Source organism: Sciurus vulgaris (assembly GCF_902686455.1).
Source record: "Sciurus vulgaris genome assembly, chromosome: 4".
NCBI lineage: Eukaryota > Metazoa > Chordata > Mammalia > Rodentia > Sciuridae > Sciurus > Sciurus vulgaris.
In genome coordinates, this window is record NC_136464.1 from 58,160,404 (window position 1) to 58,174,771 (window position 14,368).

General features: G+C 39.6%; 1 pseudogene across 1 annotated transcript; it reads right to left on the reverse strand.

Moving 5' to 3' along the window:
- Positions 1–9,310: 9,310 nt before the first annotated feature.
- Positions 9,311–13,709, reverse strand: LOC306658631 (heterogeneous nuclear ribonucleoprotein A3-like; annotated as a pseudogene). The gene has a single exon. The product of its transcript is annotated as a heterogeneous nuclear ribonucleoprotein A3-like (transcript).
- Positions 13,710–14,368: the final 659 nt, after the last annotated feature.

Sequence of the window (14,368 nt, forward strand, 5' to 3'; positions counted from 1 at the left end):
ACAGCTATTTCAGGACCTGAAATTATAGAAGTTTGTTGTGCTGAGGATCGAACCCCAAGGCCTCACATGCTAAGCAAGCGCTCTACCACTGAGCCACATCCCCAGTCCTTGGTGTGAAATTATGAAGTAGAACTATCTTAAGAATTGGAACCCTTTGTTTAAATGTAAGACATTCTTCTAACCATTTTGATTAAGCTAGTTCAATTAGCAAAAGAAGACTAAAAAGAATATAAGGAGAGAAATTTTAAACCATAGCCAGATACTTACCTACTTTTTTCCCAAAAGAATTAGCTAATCCCTACATATGCCCAAACTGCTATAAAATGAAACATGTTGTAAAAATTAAATAGAAACCAGGCTTGGTGGCTCATGCTTATAATCCCATCTAGTTAGGAGGTTGAGGCAGAAGGATCACAAGTTCAAGGTCAACCTGGGCAATTTAGTGAGCTCTTGTTTCAAAATAAAAAAGGGCTGAGGGTGTAGCTCAGTGATAAAGCATTTGCCTAGCTTATTCAAGGGCCTGGGTTCAATCCCCAGCACAGAAAAAAAACAAAAACAAAAACAAAAAAAACTCTCAAAAACATATTTCAGGACAGTAAGAGATTAAATATTGTCCTTTAGAGAAATAATATAACTATCCAATTTATTCCCTCCATAGTAAATAATTTATAGCAACTTCAATTTTTCCCCTTTGTCAGGCTTGAAATTTCTACTGAGGCAGTTCCATCTTAGAAAAGGAGATATTACTATGAAGATACATGACCTCTCCCATTTTGGTATTTTATTTAGAGACAGTGTCTGGCTGAGTTGTTTAGGGCCCCACTAAATTGCTGAGGCTGGCTTTTAACTTTCAGTCCTCCTGCCTAAGCCTCCCGAGTTGTGAGATTACAGGCATGTGCCACCGTGCCCAGTCCATTATATTTTTGATGAAGACTTATTTAGCTCATCCAACTTGCCACTGACTTCAAAAGTATAGCAGTTTTTCAAGGAACAGGATTTGTAAAGAACTTTTGGACTTGAGGATTAAGATGGTTTGTCCTAGAAAGGAAAAAATGGGAAGCTAGTACCTTTGAATTGAGGGGTGACACTACTGGGAGCTTCCTTTCCCAAGAGTGCCCTAGATGGAGGGACACTTGCCTATATTTATAAGACTCCAAAGCAACTCAATGCAGGAAGGACAACTGGGGAGGCCTCTCTGAGCCAATACAAATCTATGGAGCTGGGTGACTGAAGAAGATAAAGGAGCAGCTCTCAACATCACTATAGTGTGGTAGCAGGTACCAGGGTATTTTTAATGAGCACCCCAAGCAAAAGACTAGGCTCCTTTCCCCACTTTTCCTGAGCACTGTGAAAACTTCCCCCACCCTGAGATTCTTGGAAAACTCAAGAGAGTGCCTCCCACTAATACCCCATACAAAATTCAATTTTTCCAACTCAGACAAACAAAAATGGGAGTTAGATTTTATCTGGTTCAGAAACCAGTCACAGTGGCATATGCCTGTAATCCCAGCAGCGTGGAAGGCTGAGGCAGGAGGATGGTAAATTTAAAGCCAGCCCTCAGCAACTTGTGAGGCCCTAAGTAACTAGCGAGACCCTGTCTCTAAATAAAATATAATAAAGGGCTGGGGATGTGGTTCAATGGTCGGGTGCCCCTGGATTCAGTCCTTGATTCCAAAAAAAGAAAAAAAATTTTTTTGGTTTAGAAAAATTAATCAAAGGGAAACAAATTCATACCTGCCAATGATAATTGCTATAGAAGATAAACTTAGTCTTTGATACTCACATCTTTCTTGTGTCTGTCCTAAGGGGGGCGGTTCAGTATAACTCATACTCTGACCCAGCTTATCTTTCCAGCTTCCTCTCCAACTCCATCTCTTTCTCTCCCAATCCACACCATGGCATTGTGTTCCAGCCACAAATTAGTTTCTAAGAATAAGTGTTCCTAGGGCTGCGGGTATAGCTCAGTTGGTAGAGTGCTTGCCTCTCAAGCACAAGGCCCTGGGTCTGATCCCCAGCACCAAAAAAAAAAAAAAAAAAAAAAGAATAAATGTTCCTGTCTTTGCTCACACCATGTCTTTTCTTTTAAAAAATATTTTTTTAGCTATAGATGAACATAATACCTTTATTCAAATTTATTTATTTTTATGTGGTTCTGAGAATTGATCCCGGTGCTCCACACATGCTAGGCAAGTACTCTACCTCTGAGCCACAACCCAAGCCCCTCACACTATTTCTTCTGCCTAGAAGGGAAGGCCCTTTTTCTACCAGGTGGTATCCTATAAAACCCAGCTCATAAATCTGTGACACATCCAGAAAGATTCCATCTACTCTCAAGCACGTCGTTAACCATTTCATAACACTTGTGCATTAAGGAGCTAGAATACTAAGTTACCTGTTTTATCAGGCAATACTAAGTTACCTGTTTTATCAGGAACCTGAGGGCCAGGTTCCTGCCTGATTCATCTCTGCATCCCAGCCATAGTCCAGTGCTTGGTATATAAATTTGTTCAGCCTAAATCAAATCCAATTTAATTAGTACTTGATGTAGGATTACAGTTTTTGTGAATTTATCACTGTATTATGTCACCATACACAAGAGCAGTTCTCATTGTAAAGGTGAACTGCTTGGTTATCCAACAGTTAGTGACCAAGGCAAAACCTCAAGGAGCAGCTCATCCCATACCTAGACATCAGGGTTTACTGCACACATAGCGAGGATGATGTCTAGATTAACTGCCTCAAGATTTTTTCCACACCAAAGTTCATAGGCTGAATTTCCCTCCCTTTAGCACAGAAAAATCAAGCCCTGACACTTAAGGCTAATTTAAAAGGTATTTCTCCACCCCCCCCTCTCTTTGGTGGGGGAGGGGGCTAATGAGGATTGAAGTCAGGGTCATTTTACCACTGAATTATATCCCCAGACCTTTAAATTTTTTTTTATCTTGAGACATGGTCTTTCTAAGTTGCTGAGGGTCTTGATAAATTGCTGAAGCTGGCCTCAATTTTGTGATCCTCCTTCCTCAGGCTCCCAGTTACTGGGATTACAGGTGTAGACCACCATACTCTGCTAGAAAGCATCTCTCATCTACATTCTCTGTATTATGCTCTTCTATAGCACCTTCTCTTCACCAGAAAACAAACTTACCTGGAGACTGTCTTCTCAAAGGGAAATGTGAGACTCCACTAAGAAACTGTGTCGAGTCAGAGGACAGAGAAAGAGATGAGGGATGGGGATGTTAAAAAAAGAATTATTTATAACACTTGCCAAATATGGCAAAGACTATTCAAGGTGGATGACTGCAATGAGGGAAGAGAGACTGGGCTGTACTGACTCCAGCAAAAGCAAGTGGAGAAAAGGCAGCTGGCTTTTCTGCATTTGGACCACCAAAGCCAAAAAGTCTTCAACTCAATGAGGAGACTCCACCCCTCCATTACCCCAGTACACTTAGGGTCAGAAGGCAGGTTGCAGAGTCTGAAAAATATTACTTCCTAAAGGAAAGCCAGAGCACCAGCCTGTCAAAAATTTGTGCCACAAGTGCCCTGGAGCCTGAACAAGTTTAGCAAAATTCTTATGTGAAATATAGAAAGTCAGACTAACACACAGGCGCGCGCACACACACGTGAAGTATGGAGGTGTAAGGCAAGATGCTAAACCCAGTTTAGGATTTTACTTATTTTGGAAGTGCTGGGGCTAGAACTCCAGGGTCTCACGTACCCTAGACAAGGGTTTTACCACTGAGCTACAGCCCAGTCCCAGGATTTTAAAGGAGAAACCACACTTCTCTTCAGTTTTATTGCGGCAAAGGGTATAAACTGGGTCTCCAGTACTCCACCACCTGCAAATTCTACTAAATATAAGCTGGCCCCACTCCCAGTGTCCAGATCCTAAAAGGAACTCTGTTTTCAGGGAAGCCCCTGCCTCCTAGTCTGAGTTTTTCTCCTGTTTTTTATGGGGACAGGAAAGAAAAATGCTAAGGCACCTCCCCTCTGCATCCTGAAATTATTATTGATTGAAAAATGAACTACTGCTTTCTACCTTCTTTCTACCTCTTAAGTTCTTGCCGGGCTCAGTGGCGTACCTGTAAACCCAGCAGCTCAGGAGGCTGAGGCAGGAGGATGGTGAATTCAAAGCCAGTCTCAACAATTAAGCAAGGTCCTAAGCAACTCAGTGAGACTGCATTGCTAAATAAAATACAAAAAAGGGCTGCTTGGGATGTGCCCTGAGTTCAATCCCCAGTATTCCCCCCCCCCAAAAAATATATTATTATTATTTTTTATTTAGAGACAGGGTCTTACTGAATTGCTAACGCCTCAATAAATTGCTGAGGCTGGCTTTGAACTTAGATCCTCCTGCCTCAATGCCTCAATCTCTCGAGCTGCCTGGATTACACGCAAATGCCACTATGCTTGGCTTTTTTAAACTTAACAGCAGTAATCCAGGATTTCACTTATTCATCCATATATCTCTAGAATATCCCCATAGTACCTGTGAAAATCAAGAAAATGGTTCTCTGAACAAAATGGTAAAAGACAAAGGTGTGACGCAGGATGACTAGATCAAGTTGGTACCAACCCTGATTTGGAACTGAACAGATTTAGTTTATTCAACAGTCTATAGAGGAGTAAAATAAAATGTAAAAGTCTTTTTTTTTTTTTAAATAAAGAAATGAAATTTACTCAGATCCTACTTTGGGAGGTTTAATAAGAATGTAAAGATCTTGGGCTGGTGCTGTAGCTCAGGGGTAGAGCACTTGCCTCTCAAGTGTGAGGCACTGGGTTCTATCCGCAGCACCACCACATAAAAAAAAATATATATATATATATATATAAAATAAAAAAATAAAGATATTATGTCCATGTACAACTACAGAAGTATTTTTTTAAAAAATGTGAGGATCTTAAAATGTAAAAGTCTTCATAGAAATATTTATAATATGAAGGTAGGTGTGGCCCATGTCTATAATCCTACCTAGAGGCTGAAACAGAGAAATCCCAAGTTTGAAGCCAGGCTAAGCACCTTAGCAAGACCTATCTCAAAATAAAAAGGGATGGGGATGTAGCTTGGGTTCAATCCTCTGTACTGCAGAAACAACCCCACCAAAAAAACAAAACACATACACACACACAAAAACAAAACAAAAACAAAAACAAAAAACTATATACTACTATAGAAATAAATACATGTTGAGTCCATAAATAACTCAGTTGGTAGAGTGCTTGCCTTGCAAGCACAAGGCCCTGGGTTCAATCCGCAGCACCGCAAAAAAATAAAATAAAATAATAAATTCCAGGTACTGCTTTGAGTGAAAAAGGAGAGGACAAACTAAGGTGGTGGCACACTCCTGTAATCCAGTTACTTGAGAGGCTGAGACAGGAAGATCATTTGAGCCCGGGAGTTTGAGAACAGTCTGGGCAACATAGCAAGGTCCTGTCTCAAAAAATTAAAATACATACACACACTGTGCTCTCTAGCATTTCTCAAAACAGCACAGCCCTCTTCAACAAATCATGATAAGAAAAGCAAAAGTTGGGGATCCTTTAAATTAAAAAGAGATGTGAATGAGTTGCAGTTGTGGCTCAGGGGCGCTTGCCTAGCACTTGTGAGGAACTGGGTTCCATCCTCAGCGCCACATAAAAATAAATTAAATAAAGGTTATATATATGAGAGATGTGAGATGTATGAATGAACCAATGTAGTGGAAAGTGTGGACTTTATCAGATCCGATGTTGAACAAGTCAAATGTAAAGCAATTTATGAGAAATAGAGAAATTCAAACATTGGATATTTGATGTGGAGAACAAGAGGGAAAATGAAGGGATACATGAAATATGAATTTATGGAGAAATTTATGTGTGTGGGGATTGAACCCAGAACCTCCCACACACTCAACAAGTTCTCTTTTTCCCTTTTTGGTACTGGGGATTGAATCCAGAGACCCCGAGTTATAACCCTGGTTCTTACTATTTTTTTTTTTTTTTAATTTTGAAATAGGGCGTTGCTAAATTGCTGAGGGTGGTGTCAAACCTGCATCCTCTTGCCTCAGTTGCCCCAGTTGCTGGGATTACCGGCATGTAATATGCTGTTAAAATAGTTCCACCGTTACTTTTTAAAAAATTATCTTTAGTTGTAGATGGACATAACTTTATTTATTTATGTGCTGCTAACGTATGCTAGGCAAGCACTCTACCACCGAGTCACAGCCTCAGTCCTTGACCTTTACTTTTTAAAAATATCTGTGTAGTGGATAAATTTCATGATTTTCTGATCTTCTACTCTGATTACTAACCTTCTATCAACACCTCCTACAATAAGGTGCATGTGGCTAGCAGAATGCTTATGAAATATATTTGTAAATAAGACCTCAAAAAACATTTTTCTAATTAACATCTTTGAAGGAGAAAAATGTTCAATAAACTCTATCTCCTTATCATATATATTCCCCACCCCAACCAAAAAATAAAAATAAAAAAATAAAAAAAGAAAGAAAGAAAAGAAAACCAGCACTGGAAAAAATAAAAGTGGCATGAACCTCCAAATAGGGTTAGAAGGCTGCAAAATTTAGTACAGCTATCAGTTAGACACTGTTCCTCACAGGAATAGATTTACATTGACAATGTTAAGATTTGTTACTTTTAAGTAAACTAGTTTCCATTGCACACATAACAGTGTTTCGATTGATTTATGCTCCTATAATAGAATCAGGATATCTAATACTGTAGTCAAAGGAACTTTGTTTAATCTTTTCCTGTTTCTCCCAGTTCTGTCTGAACACATTTGTTAAAGAAGTTAAAAGTCTAGCTGGGCATGTTGGTTCTTGCCAGTAATCCCAGCAATTCAGGAGGCTGAGGCAGAATTGCCAGTTTGGAGGACACTGTCTCAAATGAAAAATAAAAAGGGCTGGGGAAATATAGCTCAGTGGTAGAGTGCCCCTGGGTTTGGCAGGGGTGGTGGGTGGTGGTGGTGGTGTAGCACTTTTACCAATCCCAGGAGTTCTCTAGACTCCTTAGGGAAAAGTATCAAAGCATCCAGCTCATTTGCCAAAGGGCCTAACAACAGGAGTGAAGAGCCAACTGGTCTTGCAAATGTAACATCCCTCTACAAGTTCATCCTCAGATTTCCCACAGATGTGTATGGCAAAGTTTTATTGGAGCCATACAGTCTTCGGTTTCCCTGGAATTCAATTCAACAGCACCAGATAGTAGGTCTCCACTTGAGAGTTTTGAATTTCTTAGGGAATCAGGGACTCACATCTAAGGGATTTTTTTTTTTTTTTTTGGGGGGGGGGGGCGGGTACTTGATATTGAAACCAGGGGCACTTTACTACTGAGCTCAATACTTTCTTATTTATTTTGAGACAGGGTCTTGCTAACTTGTTGAAGTTGGCCTTGGATTTATTCTCCTGCCTCAGCCTCCTGAGGTGCTGGGATTACAAGCATTCACCACTGTACCCAGTTTTAGATTTTGTTTTGAGACAGGGTCTCACTAAATTGCCCAGGTTGACCTTGAATTTGCAATCCTCCTGCCTTAACCTTCCCAAGACACTGGGATTACAGGCATATGGCACTATACCCAGCTTAATTGAATACTTTTAAACTTTAGATATTGAGTGTTCCCTTACAATGAAAGATGTAATTAGGATACCTTTAATTTTTATTACATTATTTTTATATGAAGGCTCATTTCTCTCTCCTTTTTCAAATTTTTTGGTACTGGGGATTGAACCTCAGGGGCACTCAACCACTGAGCTAAGTCCCCAGCACTTCCCCCCCCCCCTTTTTTTTTTTTTTTTTTTTGCGGTGCTGGGGATTGAACCCAGGGCCTTAGAGGCAAGCACTCTACTAACTGAGCTATCTCCCCAGCCCCCCAGCACTTTTTATTTATTTTTATTTTTTATTTTTAGTGATACATGACAGTAGAATGTATTTTGGCAGAATATACATACATAAAGTATAACTTACTTTATTAGGTTCCCACTCTTGTGGTCATACATGATGTGGAGTTACCCTGGTTGTGGATATAAATGCAAGGCTATGAAAGTTATGACCAATTAATCCCACTGTCTTTCCTACCCTGCCCCGACTCTTTTTTTTTTTTTTTTTTGAAACAGGGTCTCACTAAACTGTTTGGGGCCTTGCTAAATTGCTGAGGCCAACGCCCTAGGCCCTTTGCTCTGTCCCCTGACGTTGAGAGCTACTGTAGAGGATTTCCCATTTTGGTTGGGTCTACCATTTCTTCCAGCAACATTTTTATTCTTTTGAACCATATGAAATTGGCATTTTCACAGGTCAGAATGATCAAATATGTGCAATTTCTTTCTTTTTTGGTACCAGGGACCGAACCCTGGGTTCTTAACCACTGAGCTACATCCCCAGCCCTTTTCATTTATTTATTTTATTTTGAGACAGGGTCTCATTGAGTTGCTCAGGACCTCACCAAGTTGCCAAAGATGGCTTTGAATTTGTGATCCTCCTGCCTCAGTCTCCAGAGCCGCTGAGATTACCAGGCACGCACCTCTGCACCCAGCTAATAAGTGCAATTTCGTATGGAAAACTTAAGGTTGAACCTTAAGAAATCGCCTTTGTTAAAAAAAAAAAAAAAAAAAAAATTGGATATTGCAGTCTCATCTGGTTCAACTTCTTATATTGTTTGCTTCTAAGGTGACTTTTTCTATCAGCTTTAATTTTTGACTTCCATTAACTGTCATCAACTGTTGGTGCATTTTTCTCTTGTTATTTACTTCTTCTTTGGACATTTAAATTTCTACAAACTTTTTGATTTATTTTTGTGGTGTGGGGATTAAACCCACAGCCTGGTACATGCTAGGCAACTGCTCTACCATGTAGCTATGTTCCCAGCCCTCAACCTTTTTCAAAAAAGGAAATTTTAAGGGTCATAGAGAACTATTAGTCAGAGTTTGGAGGGAATTTCTTTTGTGAATTCATATTTTTCATCAGCATTTTGCTTATATTCCTTTGGTGAGACAATGTTTTTTACACTTGGGTTCTGTGTTCTTTGGGGAACCTTCCCGGTTATCTCAAATGCCCTTTCACCAAAGCTGTTGTTTACCTTTGCTCTCTGTGGATACATCTCCCCTCAGATCTCAGGATTCAAGAGAGCTGACCTACCTGAAAAGCTCTTTAGGTCACAGGCTCTCTGCCTATTGCTACCACAGCACCTCCTTCACTTCATTTCACTTATACGATTCCTCCTTAGTTAAAAAGCTACAAATAGCAGGGGTGACCTGGTTTATCACCTAGACAGAAACTGAATCTCTCTCTCTCTCTCTCTCTCTTTTTTTTTTTTTTTTTTCTTTTTGGTGCTGGAAAATCAAACCCAGGGCCTCCTGCACTCTGGGCAACTGCTCTACCACTGAGCTACATTCTCTGCCCTGAGGTGGGGAATTTAAAGGTGTGATGAGGCCATGAGGGCTGTGCCTTCATGAATTAATTAAGACTATTATTGCAGGAATGGGTTAGTTATAAAAAGGGGGAATTAAGTTTCCTTTTCTTCTGTCATCATATGAAGTAGCAAAAGCCCTCACTAGATATGGTACAATTCTGAACTTCCCAATCTCCAGAGGGAGTCAAATACTCTTTATAGTTTTTCAGTTGTGGTGTTCTGTTATAGAAAATGAACTAAGACACTATGTTAGGCACTGAGGAAATACTATGAGCAAGAGGGGCAAGAAAAATGAAGTGGCAGTGTATCAGTTTCTGACCAGTTCAATAGAGCTATATCATTCTTTTTTTTTTTTTTTCCCCTCACAGTTCTGGGGATGGAACCCAGAGTCTCATGCATGCTAGTAAGTGAGCTATACCCCTGAGCTACCATCCCCCAACCCTTTTATATCATTCTTATACTGTACCTACCATAAATTGTTTTTCTAAAAATAGCATAGGAAATTTTTTAGTAAATTTCCTTGAATTCAGTTTTATTATGAAGAGAATCTAAGACATCTTGTATTTATCTGGTGCCTATCATATGAACCAAGAAAAGCAATCCAAGCAATGTAGCTCTATGGTAGAGTGCTTGCCTAGCATGCATTAAGCCCTGAGTTTCATTCCCCACACAGCCAAAAGGGGGAAAAAAAAGAAAGAAAGAAAGCAATCCAGATTTTTTAATTTTTTTTTTTTAGTTGTGGATGGACCTTTATTTTATTTATTTATATGTGGTGCTTAGAATCAAACCCAGTGCTACACATGCTAGGCAAATTCTCTACCACTGAGCCACAACCCCAGCCCCCAAATTTTTTACTTTTTTATACAGCTGGGGAGGAAGGAACTTCATTACGTGATTTGGAAGGTAAACATTCTTTGAGTGTAAGACCTGAGATTAGTGCCCACAGTTTTGGTTCACTGCCTCAGTATTCTCATCTGCAAAGTGGGAGAATAAGGAAGAGTCACATCACATAACCTTAAAAGGTTGACTAACTGAAGTATGACTTGTGGTTAAGGATTAGATTAGGGAAGGAGTACAGAAATACTACAATAAGATGAAGACTATACATTATACTACAAAATAGAAGCTTTAGAAGTTTATACAGAATTCCAAAGGATCATTATTATTTTTTGTAGTATTGGGGATTGAACCCAGGGTGCTTTACCACTGTGCTACATCCCCAGCACTTACTCTTTTTTTTGAACAGGGTCTTACTAAGTTACCCAGGTTGGCCTCAAACTTGGAATTCTTCTATCTCATCTCCCAAGTCACTGGGATTAGATAATTCCATCTTTATTTGTTCATCACTCTCTCAGGTAACAATGTACAACCACTTTTATTTGAAAGATTACATTGTCTTCAAGGTATTCAGCAAAGGTATGAAACTCTTTGCCTTAACGTGAGAGAATGTAGCTACCTATATGGTATTACATCTTTTGCAGATAATATACGTTTGCTGAAAATAATTTACATTAAAAAGTTAATACTGGCTGAGCATGGTGGCACCCACTTGTAATCCCAATGACTCAGAAGGTTGAGGCAGGATTATAAATTCAAAGCTCAGCCTCAGCAACTTAGCAAGAACTTGTCTCAAAATGAAAACTAAAAGTTCTAAGGATGTGGCTCAGTGGTAAAATGCCCCTGGGTTCAACTCCTGGTACCAAAATAAATAAACAAGCAAATAATAAATAGGAATGGGGATATTCCTCAGTAGCAGAGCAACCCTGGGTTCAATCCCTAGACCCCCCCCCCCCCAAAAAAAAGGTAATACTGGCCAGGGATGGTGGTGCATGCCTGTAATCCCCAGGACTCCAGAGGCTGAGACAGGAGGATGGAAAGTTTGCAGTCAGTCTCAGTAACTCAGAGAGGCCTCAGTAACAGTGAGACCTTGTCTCAAAATAAGAAATTAAAAAGTCTGGGGATGTGGCTCAGTGGCTAAACAACCCTGGGTTCGATCCCAGGTACCCGAAAAAAGTTAATACTGAGCAATCCCTTTGCATATGGACAACATTTTAAGCTGGTCAAAATAGCACTTAAGGGACTGGGGTCGTGGCTCAGTGGTAAAGCACTTGCCTAGCACTTGTGAGGCACTGGGTTCAATCCTCAACACCACATAAACATAAATAAATAAATGAAATAAAGGTATTGTATCCATCCACAACTAAAAATATTTTAAAAAATAGCACTTAAGATTATAAAACAGGTGGCTCTTATTGTGCAATTTAGACTTTCAACTCTATTTTAAGACGTTTAACTCAAAATGCACATTAAATCACAGTTGGCCTGAATTAGAATTTTTTAAAAGTTGTATAATGGAACCAGAGGTTGAATTCTTAATTTTTTTAGTCAAAATAAAACCCATTTTAATATGCTAGATCAATCAAGCCTTTCTATCCACATTGACTTAATGCCATACACTGTACACCTTTATTAAATTCCTATCCCTTTAGCTTATGCTGTGACACTTCAACTCTTTGCCAATTATAATTTGGACTAGTTATGTTAACAGAGCTAACCACCACTTTTCTCTATAATCATAAGAGAAATGTATGTGTGACTTTATAATCTTGGGCAATGGAATTGAAAGAAATAACTTTTTTTTTTTTTTTTTTTTGGTACCAGGGATTGAACCCAGTGGTGCTTAAAACTGAATCATACCCCCAGCCCTTTTTTATTTTTTGAAACAGGATCTCAGTAAATTGCTTAGGGCCTTGCTAAATTACTGAGGCTGGCTTTTTTTTTTTTTTTTTAAGTTAAAAATTCCTTAATTTTTATTCCTGGTACCACTGCCACAATTTACAGGGCAATATACCTAATGTGATGAAAAGAAAAAGCTCCAACAGACAAAAGACCTGAGGAATGTACATCTAACTGACATGACATTGCATTAATCAATAGCTGCACTTTTTGCAAACTGTGGTTATGATAGTCCTGAACAAGAAGAGTTTCCTGTTTAAGCTGCAGTAACTTTTCTGACTATGGATCATCGTTCCTTCTGTGGCAGTTTTACACTTCTCTAATGCATTTGGGACGACTGTCTCAAAGTAACCTGCAGCTTTCCTGACAATCTTCTCTCTTTCCTGATAAGAACTGTAGCCCTTTTCTGCTGTTTTTAAAACCTTCTGCTACCATATCCACCACTTCCACCACCAGATCCATAATCATCACCACAGGGACTGCCAGAACATCTTCCACCAAAACTATCCCCCTTCATGGGTCCACAATTTGATTGCTGTTGTCCACTGGAATTTTCGAAATCATTATAGTTCCCACCACCACCATAGTTCCCACCACCAAAATTTCCTCCTTCATTGGAACCATCATATCGTCTTCCTCCACCACCATATCCACTACTTTGGTTTCCATATCCTGGTCTACCACCACCATGGCTTCCTCTACTTCTATCACCAGGACCACTATTATAGTTGCCACCAACACCTCCAAATCCATTATATCCACCATCATCTCCTCCATACCTACCCCCTATACCACCATAGCCTCCTCTTCCACCAAAGTTTCCACCATGGCCAAAGTTACCTCCACCACCTCCCAAGTTTCCTCCATGACTCATAAAGTTGCCAGATCCACCTCCAAGACCTCTTTGTGATCCAGCAGACTACATCTCTTGTTTAGAAAGGGTCTTTTTCACTTCACAATTATGCCCATTAATAGTGTGGTATTTCTGAACAATTTTGTCAACTGTATCATGATCATCAAAAGTTACAAAAGCAAATCCTCTTTTTCCACACTCTGCTTGTCTTCTATACCTTCTATGGTTTCAATCTTGCCATATCTTTCAAAGTAATCTCTCCAATTAAATCATCTACATCTTCTTTAATACCACCAACAAAAATTTCCTTCACTGTTAGATGGGCACCAGGTTTTACAGAATCCTCTCTAGAAAGAGCGCTCTTTGGTTCCACGACACGCCCATCAACCTTGTGTGGCTGAGCACACATTGCTACATCCACCTCTTCAACACAAGAGTAAGTCACAAAACCAAAGCCCCTGGAACATTTTGTTTGGGGGTCTCTCATTACCACACAATCTGTGAGTGTGCCCCATTTCTCAAAATGTTCTCTTAAACCATCATCTGTAGTTTCAAAGCTCAGATCACCAGTAAACAGCTTCCTCAACTGCTCTGCTTCTTTTGGATCATGGCCCTCCATTCTGAGACCAAACTCGCCTCTTCTAACTTGAGTTCAAACCTGAGGCTGGCTTTGAACTTGTGATCCTCAAGCCTCAGACTCCTAAGCCCGAGCCTCTGCGATCAATATATGTGCCACTGCACATAAATAACTTTCTTTAAAATCTTTGTCCTATCTAGGTAAATAATGATTGGCTCCCAGAAAAGAAGAACTAGTTCACTATTTATTAAAAAAGAATATTTTGGGGGCTGGGGATATAGCTCAGTTGGTAGAGTTCTTACCTCTCAAGCACAAGACCCTGGGTTCAATTCTCAGCACCACAAAAAAAAAAAAAAAAAAAAAGAATCTTTTAAGTCATCATTTATTTACAACACATCATTAGCAATTACAATGAGAATACTGCTAAAGCAACAATGAATGTCTGGGAAAGCAAAGCAATATCTGTGGATTACCGGAGTTTCCAGTCTATCAAGAGTTAAATGTGACCAAACTAAAACAGAGAAACAATGGAGCTAAAAGTTTGGCTTTAGGAGGACTCTCACTTTATTCTAAGTTTAGATTCTAATAGTGGTAGTTGGTTGGCTGTTCTCTTCTGGCTACAGCAGCTCAAAGGTTAAAAATTCATCTCCCTGTGGGTATTGTGCCACATGCCTGTAATCCTAGTGGCTTGGGAGGCTGAGGCAGGAGGATGGAGAGTTCAAAGCCAGTTTCAGCAACTTGGCGAGGCACTTAGCCACTCAGCCACTCAGAGAGACCCTTTCTCTAAATAAAATATAAAAAA